The sequence below is a fragment of the Sus scrofa genome, chromosome 6, assembly GCF_000003025.6.
Source record: "Sus scrofa isolate TJ Tabasco breed Duroc chromosome 6, Sscrofa11.1, whole genome shotgun sequence".
NCBI lineage: Eukaryota > Metazoa > Chordata > Mammalia > Artiodactyla > Suidae > Sus > Sus scrofa.
Window position 1 is genome coordinate 166018817 of NC_010448.4, and position 13754 is coordinate 166032570.

The following is a 13754-nucleotide window of genomic DNA, read 5'->3' on the forward strand; positions in this document are numbered from 1 at the left end:
CACACGGGCAGCTGGACACGGAAGCAGGGAGGGAGGGACCATCAGGAGCTCGTAATAAACTCGGGAGATAAGTGGGAGGTGGACGAATGGGTGGCGGCTGTGCCAAGGGTCACATTAACACACTGCCTTGCCCAGAGTTTGGGCTCAGGGAATGGCTGCAGTGAGTGATATAGCCAAGCGCCTCTCTTTCCCAGAGATATTTGTAAGGCTGAGTTTTATTTTTGTCCAGATGATTGTTTAGGAATTGAGCTGCTTTTGAATACTAAAGAAGAGTTGATCGTGTAGCGGTGTGGGCAGAAGCCTGACTAGGCTGGGCAGTGGTCTGAGCCCTGCTGGACACGGATTGGTCTGGCAGCCAGATGTCTGCTCCACAGGAGGTGTGGTAAACCAGACTTTGGGATTCCTTTACATTAGAAAACAAAAATGCAGGTGTTCTTTGGTATCTCAGCAGGTTAAGAATCCAGCCTTGTCACTGCTGTCGCTGGGGTTGCTGCTGTGGCATGGGTTTGACCCCTGGTCCAGGAACTTCTGCTTGCCATGGGCTCAGCCAAAAAAAAAAAAAAAAAAGCAGACATCCCTTAAGAATTTTAAGTTCTCTTGCAGGAAGGTGCTTTGGACTGCGCAGTCTCACTTTATTTTCAAAGAGATGTCCAAAGACTTTTGGGGTGCAAGATCTGTCCTGGGCCATCTTGGTTTCAGGCCTACCCAACCTCTGGCCCTGGTGTGGCTTGGTTTTCCATGGCCAGGTTCTGCCCTGTGGCTCCACTTTGCCAGCCAAGCCATCAGATGGGGGGTGCTTGAGCAAGGGTTCCCCGGAGACAGGCCACGTCTCGGTTCTTCGCCAGCTGGCTTTCCAGCTTCTGCCAGAGAACTGAGCCTTGTGCGTTCTAGGGGAGGCTGGGCATCTGAGCATAAAGCAGGGCTGGAGAGGAGAGAAACCGTTGTTTCTGTTGTCTTGTCCACAGGACTCCTCTTCCTTCAATACGAAAATACCTAGTGTGTTTCAGCTGTGACAAGAGGGAGGAGGATTTGTGAACGTCGCCAGCATGGGGCCGTCACATTGATATGGGCCCCTTGCCAGGAGCTCATGGAACACAGTGACCTGGTGCAGCAGAAAGCACGTGACTTTAGGGTCAGTCAGAATTGAATTCTGGGAGTTCCTGTCATGGCTCCGTGGTTAACGAATCTGGCTAGGAACCACGAGGTTGCGGGTTCGATCCCTGGCCTTGCTCAGTGGGTTAAGGATCCGGCGTTGCCGTGAGCTGTGGTGTAGGTTGCAGATGCAGCTCAGATCCCGCATTGCTGTGGCTGTGGTGTAGGCCGGCAGCTCCAGCTCCGATTAGACCCCTAGCCTGGGAACCTCCATATGCTGTGGGTTCGGCCCTAGAAAAAGGCAAGAAGACCAAAAAAAAAAAAAAAAAAGAATTGAATTCTGCTACTTTCTTGCTGGGTAACCTTCCAAAATTACTAAACTTCTCTGAGTCTTGATTTCCTCAACTGATAAATAGGGATAATGATAATGTGTACATCATGAGTTTGTTTGGAAGTCTAAATTTGCGGACCAATGTATATAGAGCTCTGAAGCTGGCATGCGACAATATGATGTTTATTGAGTGCTTATTGTGTGGCACGTCATGTTTAAGTGCCCTATAAGCATAGGATGAACTCACATAAGCCTTGGCGTTGTATAAGTTCATTGTCGGTGCTTGAAATACACAGATGCAAAACTGAGGCTCAAGGAGCATATGTACCTTGCCCAAAGTCACAGAGCTGGTAAATAGCAAAGCCCAAATTTGGACCTAGGCAGTCAGGCTCCAGTTCACACGTACTTAACTACCAAGCCATGATGCCATAAGGAGTAAGGCTGAATAAAGAATAGCTATTGTGATCACAGTAATTTAGTATCAAGTGCTTTTTATATCCACGGTGCTAAGTGTTAATTATTAGCGTATTTGGATGCAACATTTATCCTCTCTTTCCTATTTCTTCCCCAGCTATGGCAACAAAGGGCCTTGTGCTCGCTACAGCAGAGCGTCCTCCTTTGTCACGTCCAGCCCAGTGCGTCAGTCTCTGCAAACAACAAAAGCTGTGGCCACCCAGCCGCCTGTCCCTGCCCCCACCAGAGCCCAGAGAGAGGCTGGGGCCTCTCCAACTGGAACCGAGCTAGGAGAGCCGCAGACAGGTACAGCTCGGCGGACCCTGAGCAGGCCTCACAAAGGAGAGGTCATGCTTAATAAACCTGATTAATTTCTTTGAGTGGCCATGGTGCCGGCAGACAGGGGTGGAAGGAGCGACAGTAATTCATCCTGATGCCAGGGCACAGGAGCGCAGCTAAAACCCACACACAGATTTCGTGGTGATGCCGCTGGGGCCTGGAGGGGGCTGGTGGGGGTCAGCCTTGGGGGCAGCGAGAGGGAAATGCAGTGTGTGACCTAATGAAGAGGAAACCAGAGCAGAGGCAGAGCGCCCCCGGCCCAAGCTTCTCAGACACTCATCTGACCGGGACGCTTGCCTGTGAATTCCCTTGCAAGGGCTTCCCGCCGCTACGGAGGGTGATGACGTGGTGCTCATCTCAGAGCGGGAGCCGAGGCTGTTGCATATTTACTGTGTTTAGAGCGCTGCACAGGGGGGAGACCCGGGCACAGAGCTCGAGACACCTGCACAGGCCCCCAGGTATTAACACGCAACCGGGACTCCAAACCAATCTGTTCGCACATGCCAGTCTATGTGCACCTGTGTTTAAGGGTGTGCCTCTTCCGTCAGACAGGAAGCCCCTCTGGAGCAGGAACCACAACTGCCCTGTGGCCCTCAGCAGGTGGGGTTACGGACGCTCCTACGTCCTCTGCGTCTCCCCCCATGAACTCTCTTCCCTGGGTGAGCTCATCCCCGCTCTCAGCTTCAAGTCCCACCTCCTCGAGGAAGATGTCTGGGGAAGGCGTCGTGGCGGAGTGGACGCCCTAACTTCTACTCCACCCCAGATTAGTCTGAGCCATCGTTCCTTTTTTTTTTTTTTTTGGCTTTTTAGGGCCGCACTCCTGGCATGTGGAAGTTCCCAGGCTAGGGGTCGAATTGGAGCTGCAGCCGCCGGCCTACACCACAGCCACACCAGATCCAAGCTGTGTCTGCAACCTACACCACAGCTCCTTAACCTACCAAGTGAGGCCAGGGATCGAACCTGCCTCCTCATGGATACTAGGGAGATTCGTTTCTGCGGTGCCACAATGGGAACTCCCCATTCTTCCTTCTTGCCAGTGACTTAGGAATGGTTATATGCCCGTGGTTATAAAGTTGGGAACGATGCCATGCCCGGTGAGACTCAGAGGACACGACATGCTTGGAAAAGTTTTCTCACTTCTCGGAAAAGCCACCAGCAGCAAAGTGGCTCTTCCTCCTGCTCCTGGGAATGCTGTCGCGTCTGAATGTGTCCTGGACCTCCTGCAGCTGGTGTGCGCACAGCTGAGGACGGAGCCAACAGGCAGGATGGCTCCGTGGAGGGCTGCAAGGCATTCTTGTCCTTGAGGACACTCGGTCTGCCGGCCGTGGAGGCCACCCTGACGCTGAACAGGGAAGTTAAACGTTGTCACTGCTGAAGCCATGGAGAATGAGCATTCTGATGTCCGGGGTAGAGGCAGCCTCACTGAGACAACCAGGGCAGCGTGGTGGCCCCTTCCTAGAGAACGATTTCTTTTAAAATTATATTTTGTGATGGCATTGGCGTAAAGATGAATATGTTATCTCTTAAGGCATCACTGAATTTTTTTCCTTCTGATTTGAAGGATTTTTTTTTTTTTTTTGTCTTTTTGTCTTTTTAGGGCTGCACCTGTGGCACATGGAGGTTCCCCGGCTAGGGGCTGAATGCTGTCCCTTTCCCTCCGCTGGCCCAAGCCACAGCCACAGCAGTGCGGGATCCGAGCCGTGTCTGCAGCCTACACCACAGCTCACAGCAACGCTGGATTCTTTAACCAGGGATCAAACCCGAGTCCTCACGGATGCTGGTCGGGTTCGTTAGCCGCTGAGCCACAGCAGGAACACTTGATTTAAAGGAGATTAAAGCATCTTTTTTTGCGGGGGGGGGCGCTAAAAGTATGGGGGCACGAATGTATCCAGTAGCTAGCCTGGCCCCGGATACAACTCCCAAATATTCGCCTCCAGGCCCTACCTCCTTCTGGGCCGTCAGACGCACACACCTCACTGCTGCTTCCTGCGTTGTTCCACTCGAGTGTCTCACCTAAGGCCAAACCGTTTCTCCCATACCTTTTCCTTGTCTGGTGTCCCTGGTCTGAGTGACCCATGTACCGACAAGCTCATTGTACCAGCCAGAACCCTGGGACCTCAACCTCTCCCTCAGCTGGTACCCAATCCATCACCAAATGCTGTCCTTTCCCTCCAAGGTGGCTTTAGCGCAGCCCTCACTTACTTCCATCCCCACTCCTGTCTCTGCTGCTATTGTCCTGCCGACTTTGTTGAGATGAATCTGCAATTGACGTGTATAAGGTAGCCCAGACTCAGCCCACCAAGGCATGAGTGTTTCCTGAGTGTGAGTTTTTCTGCCGGATGCTGTGGAAGACAAAGAAATCCAGGACAGGCGTTCCTGTTGTGGTGCAGCAGGAGATGCATCCGACTAGTGGCCCTGCGGTTTGGGGTTTGATCCCTGCCCTCGCTCAGTGCGTGGGGGGTCTGGCATTGCCGTGAGCTGCGGTGTGCATCACAGATTTGGCTCTGATCCTGCGTGGCTGTGGCTGTGCTATAGGCTGGCAGCTGCAGCTCCAATTCAACCCCTAGTCTGGGAACCTCCATATGCTGCGGGCGCGGCCCTAAAAAAAAAAGAATTAGAGTTTGATGTGTCTCTAGGGCATCCAGGTGGAGCTGCTCAGGGGCCAGTTGGATGGACCCCTGTGGAGCTCCCAGGATGGTCTGGTCTGGTGATACAGACGTGGGAGTCATTGTGATAGAGACGAAGGCGTGAGGAAGGGTGTCATCTTTGAGGGATGGGGTGGCATGTGTGGAGGGAAGAGGGCTGAAACTAAGTCCCAGTTTCTTGGGAGAGAAATCTGACTGGCCCAGCTGGGGCTAAGAGGTTAGAGTCAGGTCAGATAAACATGACTGCCAGGGCTCCAGGGCCCCAGTCGTGTAAGTGGTTAGGGGACAGGGCATTCTCAGGGAAGGCATTTGTTTAGCCAAGTTGGCATCAAAAAGATGGCTTCCAGGAGTTCCTGCTGTGGTGCCGCCGTGGGTTAAGGATCCAGTGTGGCCATAGCTATGGTATGGATCACAGCTGTGTCTCAGATTTGACCCCTGGCCCAGGAACTTCCATAGGCAGCAGGTGTGGCCAAGAAAGAAAAAAAAAAAAAAAAAAGAGACAGCTGCCAGAGAGAATGTCTGCCCATGGAGCTGGCACTCGTAATAATACTCATAAGTCTATGCTGCATGAATGAGTATAATTATAAATAAATGAACTAATGAAGTGATGAGTGATCTTGCCACGGACTTGTTTTGTTTTGTTTTTGGTTGTGCCGGCAGCATGTGGAAATTCCTGGGCCAGGGATTGAACCTGAACCACAACAGCAACCTGAGCCACTACAGTGACAACGCCAGATCCTTAAGCTGCTTTGCCACACAAGAACTCTGCCACAGACTTTGTGCTAGCATGATTTTTAAAAATTGATATGTAGTTTACATACTATAACATTTTCTATTTTAGGAGTTCCTGTTGTAGCTCAGCAGGTTAAGAATCTGACATAGTATCCATGAGGATGTGGGTTCGATTTCTGGCCTTGCTCAGTAGGTTAAGGATCCAGCGTTGCCACAAGCTACAGTGTAGGTCACAGATGTTTCTTGGATCTGGCTGTGGCATAGGCTGGCAGCTGCAGCTCTGATTAGATCCCTGGCCTGGGAACTTCCATATGCTGCAGGTGTGACCCTAAAAAGAAAAAAGAAATTTTATTTTCAAGTGTACAGTTCAGAGTTTTTTTGTTTTGTTTTTGCTTTTTAGGGCTTTTAGGGCCGCAGCTGCGGCATATGGAAGCTCCCAGGCTGGGAGTCAAACGGGAGCTGCAGCTGCTGCTCCCAGTCCCAGCCCCAGCCCCAGCAATTCGAGATCCTGGCTGCGTCCTTGACCTACACCACTGCTCACGGCAATGCCGGATCCTTAACCCGCTGAGCGAGGCCAGGGATGGAACCTACATCCTCATGGATCCTAGTCGGGTTCATCAACCACTGAGCCACGAAGGGAACTCCGAATAGTTCAGTGTTTCTCAGTCGCAGCACATGTGTTTGGCTTTGTGCTTCTTTCTATGCTGCCCTCAATCGATCTGTGAGGCTGCAGCAGGCAGGCGGGCAAGCAGGTGGCCCTGGTCAAGGACAAACCCATGGACCGCAAGAACCTCCTGGACAGTGGAGGCCGGGACACCCAGAAAGCATGGACAGGCCTGGAAAGGGTGCGTTTCTGTTGGCAGAATAATGACCCCTCAGCGACATCTACCTCCTAACCTTTGGAACCTGTGACTGTGTTATGTTGCCCAGCAAAGGGGAATTAAGGCTGTTAATTGGCTGATTGATTATCCAGGTGGGCCCAGGGGCATGTACAGGTCTTTAAAAGTGGAAGATGGAGCTGAGGAGGAAGCAGAGTCAGAGAAGGAGGTAGGACGACAGAAGCAGAAGCAAGAGGGTGTCCGTGTGAAGTGATTCGAGCACTGCTGGCCTTGATGAGAGGAGGGACCCACAGTCAAGGAATGCGGTGCCTCTGGCAGATGGAAAAGGCAAGGAAATGGATTCTCCCTAGAGCCTCCGGGAGGAACGCAGCCCTGCCAACCCATCACCTGATTTTAGCCTCGGGGAGACCATGTCAAACCTCTGACTTCCAGAACTGTAAGTAACACATTTGTGTTATTTGAAGCTGCTGATGTTGTGGTGGTTTGTTACAGCAGCAACAGGCGAACTCATACACCCTCTTAGCCCACTGATTCCCGACCGGGGCCACACCACCATGCCCTTTTGGATCTTTGTTTCCTTCCATTCCCCTGGAGTTCCTCTCTTTTCTCTAAGATCTGCTACTTTGTCCTCCTGGTCCTTCCAGGCAGAGGACCCTTTGGGGATGTGGCTGAATCCTTGATCCCAGGAACATACCTACCCAAGTCCATTTGTCCTTCCAAGGCCTGTCCCCCAAATGCCACCTTCTGCTTGAAGCTGTGCACGTATACGATTGGGACTTTGTCTCATGCCTCTAGGAGTCTCCTTGTTTGTCCTTTGCTGTTTTAAAAATGCCAGTCCTTGTAATCAGGGGAAGTCATGTATGGTCACCTCTTGTTATCCTCGGGGGATTGGTTCCAGGATACCCCCTGCCCCTGTGTGTAACAAAACCCATGGATGCTCAAGTCCCTTATGTCAAATGATGTAGTTCATTTGGCCTTCCAGTTCCATGGATGTGGAACCCACGGGTTGGGGGGCTGATTGTATGTGGCCCTCAGTTTGGGGAGAGAGTCAGCAAAAGATAAAGAACAGAGACGGGTTGTTTTCCTAGGACTGTAGTCATCACTTGTCGTCACTGTGAAAAGACAATTACTCCCTTCAGGCCGGGGGGTGGCTGCCTCACTCACTGTGTGGCTGTCTCTTGTGCTCACCTCCTGCCCTCTTGGCCCTCTTGGCACCGCCACTGCTGGGGAGCCAGCTTCACAGCACCTCACTTCAGCTCCTCCAGGCATCTCATTCTCCCTCTCAGGGCTTCTGGAGGAACTCCTGGAACTCACGTTGGTGCTTCCGGAGTGTGAGGGTGTTACCACCTCCTGCGACAACCCTGGACCCAAGGGGATGGGTGTGGGAGGGCCAATGCTCCCCTCCTCTGGTCTGTGGGCAGATAACTTTGAAGTGGTTTTTCAGAGCTCGTCAGAAGCCTTCAGCGGCATCAAGCCCCAGGTTCCACAGCCGTGATCAACTCAAGCTAGAATTCGTTTTCCTGCTGTGTCTCCCTCTCCCGAGTCCCCGCCTTGGTCCCTGGGACTACTGCCTAAAGGGAACCACCTGAACACTAATCGCAAGCTCCGCCTTCTGGGGGAATCCAGCCTCTGGTGCCCCACCCTGTGGCTGGAGTCGCACTTGTGTCGTGTGGCTGGTGACCAGCAGGCGAGCAGCCCAAGGCCATTTGGAGCGTCAGCCTTACAGGTCTGACCCAAATGCAGACCCGGTAGGAATCGTTTGTCTTCAGATATCACTTCACCCAGATGTAGCAGGCTCGGAGCTCCCTTTTCTGAATACATTTTTTCTTTTTATGGCCACACCTGCAGCATATGAAAATTCGTGCAGCATATGAAAATTCCTATGCCGCAGCCACGGCAACACCACATCTGAAGCACCTACTTCAACTGAGTTTTGACAAGGATGCCAGGACCATTCAATGGGGAAAAATAGTCTTTTCAGCAAATGATGCTGGGACAATTAAATGTCAACATGCAAAAGAATTAATTTGGGGAGTTCCCGTCGTGGCGCAGTGGTTAACGAATCCGACCAGGAACCATGAGGTTGCAGGTTTGATCCTTGCCCTTGCTCAGTGGGTTAACGATTCGGCGTTGCCGTGAGCTGTGGTGTAGGTCGCAGATGCGGCTCGGATCCCACCTTGTTGTGGCTCTGGCATAGGCTGGCAGCTACAGCTCCAATTAGACCCCTAGCCTGGGAACCTCCATATGCCGCGGGAGCGGCCCAAGAAATGGCAAAAAGACAAAAAAAAAAAAAAAAAAAAAAAAGAATTAATTTGGGAGTTCCCGTCGTGGCGCAGCAGAAACGAATCTGACTGGGAACCATGAGGTTGCGGGTTCGATCCCTGACCTCACTCAGTGGGTTAAGGATCCGGCGCTGCCGTGAGCTGTGGTGTAGGTTGCAGATGCGGCTCAGAGCCTTTGTGGCTGTGGTGGGCAGCTGTAGCTCTGATTTGACCCCTAGCCTGGGAACAGCCCTAAAAAAAAAAAAAAAAAAAAATTAATTTGAACCCCTAACTCCCACTGTATAGAAAATTCACTCAAAATGGATCAAAGGCTTTAAGGTAAGAGCTAAAACTATAAAATTCTTAAAAGAAATCACACTATAAATATCCTTAATGTTGTATAAGGCAATGGTTTATTGTACATGACACCAAAAGCCCAAGCAACAAAAGAAAAAAAGACGGAACAGATACATTAGATTTCATCAAAATTAAAAGTTTAGTGATTGGGGAGTTCCCTTGTGGCTCAGTAGATTAAGGACCTAGCTTATGTCTGGGAATTAACTGGTCTCACTCCTTTTGCCATTACCTAGAAGTAGCTGGCCTACCAAAATGGTGGAATGGCTTCCCGAAGACCCAATTTTGGTGTCATTTGGGAGAAAGCACTCTGAAGTGACGGTGTTCTGTCTTCTAGGCTGACGTGCATACTCTGATTCGAAGACAATTATACGGTACTTTCTCCCCCAGAGCGAGAACACGTGGGTCTGGGAATCCATGAGGGCAAGTAGCGATGTCTCATTTCATTCTCATACCTGATAACCCACTCACAGGAGCTGTGTCTCCCGTCTTGTCGACTTTCAGATTTGATAGTTTGGAGGTATTATTCTCAAGGGGGAACCTTCTGCACCCGAGGGCTCTGGTTCCTCCGTGTGCTAACAGGGGTCCTGATGCCTCATGGAGGGGGCTGGTGCTTACACCGACTGAGACTCCCTCAGGCCAGAAGTGCTTGCTGTTGGGAACGCATCCTCTGGGCCAGAAGTTTGTGTTAGGGAAGTCTCCCAGCAGAAACGGGCACCAGGCTGCTGCAGATTGTTTGTGGGTTGGGTTTAAAGTAAGCGCTGCTTGGGACTTCCCGTCGTGGCTCAGTGGTTAATGAATCCGACTAGGAACTATGAGGTTTTGGGTTCGATCCCTGGCCTCGCTCAGTGGGTTAAGGATCCGGCGTTGCCATGAGCTTCGGTGTAGGTTGCAGACACGGTTCAGATCTGGCGTTGCTGTGGTGTGGATCAGCTGGCAGCTGTAGCTCCGATTAGACCCCTAGCCTGGGAACCTCCACGTGCTGCGAGTGCGGCCCTAGAAAAGACAAAAGAATAAAAAAAAAATAAAGTAAGTGCTGCTTATGGTTTGGGTTTATGACTTGGTATGTTTTTTTCCTTATTATGCTTCTTAATATGTAATGTGGTTTTGTTGGGGAGACTTGGGTACATGGGGAGGAGAGGACATGGCATCCATTGGTGGAGGAATTTGCAGAGCCTTGTTTGATTGGTTAAAGATTGAATTGTCTGAACCATGAGAATCTCGAGGTCACAATAGACTAACCACAGGAAATTGTCTTTCTGTGTCTTTACAACCTACTTTAAGCTGGACCTTCCCCCACCCCCTCACACAGCAACACCCGTGCTTCTGCCATCATCAGATTTTTCCACTGCCCCTTGTGTTCCCATTGTAACCTTTTTATCCCCGCTATCAATATTCTTTATTTTTTTCATTTTTATTAAAGTGTAGTGGATTTGCAATGTTCCTTCAATTTCTGCTGTACAGCGACGTGACCCAGCCACCCATACACACCCATTTTTTTTCATGTCCCAAGGTTCTTACCCAAGAGACTGGTACAGTTTCCTGTGCTGTACAGCAGGACCCCATCACCCATCCGTTCTAAATGGAACAGTCTGCATCTACCCCAAACTCCCCGTCAGCGCCCCCCCCCACCTTCCCCCTGGGAACCACAAGTCTGCCCTCCATGTCCATGATGTGTTTCTGTTTTGGAGATCGTTTGCGCCATATTTTAGACTCCACATATAAGTGATAGCATATGGTGTTTGTCTTTCTGACTTCACTTCACTTCATATGAGTCTCTAGTTCCACCCATTGTAACCTTTCAATAAGCCAACAGTCTCACAGGTAACCCAGTCTTCTAGGTCATCTGTCAATCTTGCTGCCTACAAGCTCGCATGTGGGCCTGATTCAGTGCAATTTGGGTTATGTTAATGTGGCCTCATTCGTACCTATAGGCTGCTGAGGCCTGGGAAAATTCTGGTATAAAAAACATTTCCAGGAGTTCCCACTGTGGCTCAGTGGGAACAAACCCAACTAGCATCCATGAGGACTCGGGTTTGATCCCTGACCCCACTCAGTGGGTTAAGGATCTGGTGTTTCCCTGAGCTGTGGTGTAGGTCGCAGATGAGGCTTAGATTCCTCATTGCGGTAGCTGTGGCTGTGGCGAAGGCCGGCAGCTGCAGCTCTGATTTGATCCCTAGCCTGGGAACTTCCATATGCTACAGGTGTGGCCCTAAAAAGACCAAAAAGGAAGAGAAAAAGAAAGAAAAATTCCAAGCTGAAAATTTTTCTAAGAAAGAGACAAAAAGCCTCAATCCAAAGAAGGCGTTTACAAATATTGACCCATGAAAACCATAGTTCCAGTTTACATCTGAATGGCCACCCACCCCCTGGACTAATGCTGGCTGCACATGTGAAAAGTCTTTCGTGGTAGTTCCTGTCTTTTGTGGCGCAGTGGAAAGGAATCTGACTAGGAACCATGAGGTTATGGGTTCAATCCCTGGCCTTGCTCGGAGGGTTAAGGATCTGGCGTTGCTGTGAGCTGTGGTGTAGGTCAAAGACGCAGCTCAGATCTGGCATTGCTGTGACTGTGGTGTAGGCCGGCGGCTACAGCTCTGATTAGATGCCTAGCCTGGGAACCTCCATATGCCGCGGATATGGCCCTAAAAAAAGCAAAAAATAAAAAAGTCTTTTGTGGCCACGGACATGACACGCTTGCTATTGCTGGCATTCTCTGCCCGCAAGTCTCCTCTGCTCCCTTACGGCAGCATCATTAAAAGGAATTATCCGCTAGCATCCCCAGGTGAATAATCATTGCCAGAAATGATGAGTGGCATTAACTTTAGAAAGGGTTGGCAGAAGAGCAGCAGGCGTATTCCTTGACTTAGCTACAACTGGAGCATTTGCACATTACACTATGATATGTCCAAGACATTTTGAATATTTGCACATCTGCTGATCAGTGAACCTTTTGATCTGCCACACGATGCCAAGCAACAGTTTGGTTTTTCCATGTTTGTTAGTATAGCACTATTTGTCCAACTTTGAATTTTTTTTGTGCATTTTACTGGTATTTTATATAAATAAATGGGAAATGGAAATATGAAATTGCTGATAGTGGCGATAAAATGTATATGTCTTATGAATGTATTGCAATTGAGATAAAATGGTTACCATTCGCTTAAGCTGAAAGTGCTGACTTTATCCTCATTTGGATGCTTTTTGGTGTTAACTCAGTTCATTTTGTGTTGATTCGGAAGGGGAAAAAATTAAAGAATAGGTTTAAAATGTTGGAAATGTAGCATCAGATATGTAATTTGAAATTCTACATGTATGTTTAATTATTATATATATTTGTAATTGAGAATAGGTATCTTTCCCTTCCTTGATAAATAGAAAGTTAAATGTTCACATGTTTGACTTTCATATAAAATTTTATGAACAAGTCATGTATGAAAGTAGAATACTTGGGAGTTCCCGTTGTGGTCCAGAGGAAACGAATCCAACTCGTATCCTCGCTCAGTGGGTCAGGGATCTGGTGTTGCTGTGAGCTATGCTGTGGATCACAGATGCAGCTCGGATCCCAGGTTGCCATGGCTCTGGCATAGGCCAGCACTGGAGCTCCCATTTGACCCCTAGCCTGGGAATTTCCATGTGCCACAGTGCGGCCTTAAAAAGCAAAAAAAAAAAAAAAGTAGAATACTTACTTTTCGTATATTTTCCTGGGACTCCACTGATCAAAACTTTGAGGAGACTGTGGGACTTTTTCAGATCCTAAAAGCACAGTAATAATAGTAGCAGTGGTACTAGTACTTACTCCCTTTTAAGCACTTACTGTGCCTCACCCTCTATGCTTTGCTGTGTCACAAATCTAAAATCATTAGGTTCTCTTTTTTTTTTTCTTTTTTGTCTTTTTGGCCATTTTCTTGGGCCACTCCCGCGGCATAGGAGGTTCCCAGGCTAGGGGTAGAATCGGAGCTGTAGCTGCCGGTCTACACCACAGCCTCAGCAACGCGGGATCCGAGCCGCGTCTGCAACCTACACCACAGCTCACAGCAATGCCAGGTCCTTAACCCATTGAGCAAGGCCAGGGATCGAACCTGCAACCTCATGGTTCCTAGTTGGATTCGTTGACCACTGAGCCACGATGGGAACTCCTAAAATCATTAAATTCTTACCACCCTTAGTTGAGGCAGTGATTATGCAGCCTTCTATTTAATCAAAGAGCATCCTAGAGGTCACAGAATTAAAATGACGTGTCCAAAGTCACAACCAGTATGTAGAGGATGTATTGATTCCAAAAGCCATGTAGCAGTCACTAGCTTCTTCTACTTTCCTCTTTGCTCAACAGTCGAGTTTGAACGAACCTCTTTTGAAGTCAGATTATGACCAGGTGATGAAACTTGTGTGAGAAAAAGGCAAGAGTCTCTGTGTCTTGTAGAGATAGATGGAGCATTTTTCAGGAACGAGAAATAATAAGCATTGTGATAACATCTCAAAATACTTTTTTTTAATATCGAAAAGGGAAACGACAGAATACCCAGTATGTTATAGGTAGGACATCTTGCAGAACCCTGGTACCATCGGTATCTGCTTCTGCTGCTCTGTTTCTAGAATCCGTATTGCTCTTTCAAGTTGAAGGTAAGCCACGACTGGACCATGGCGCTCTCTCCATGCTCGTGTTCCTTTACGCCTTTAATTGATGTGTTTCCAGAATGGCACATTTGCT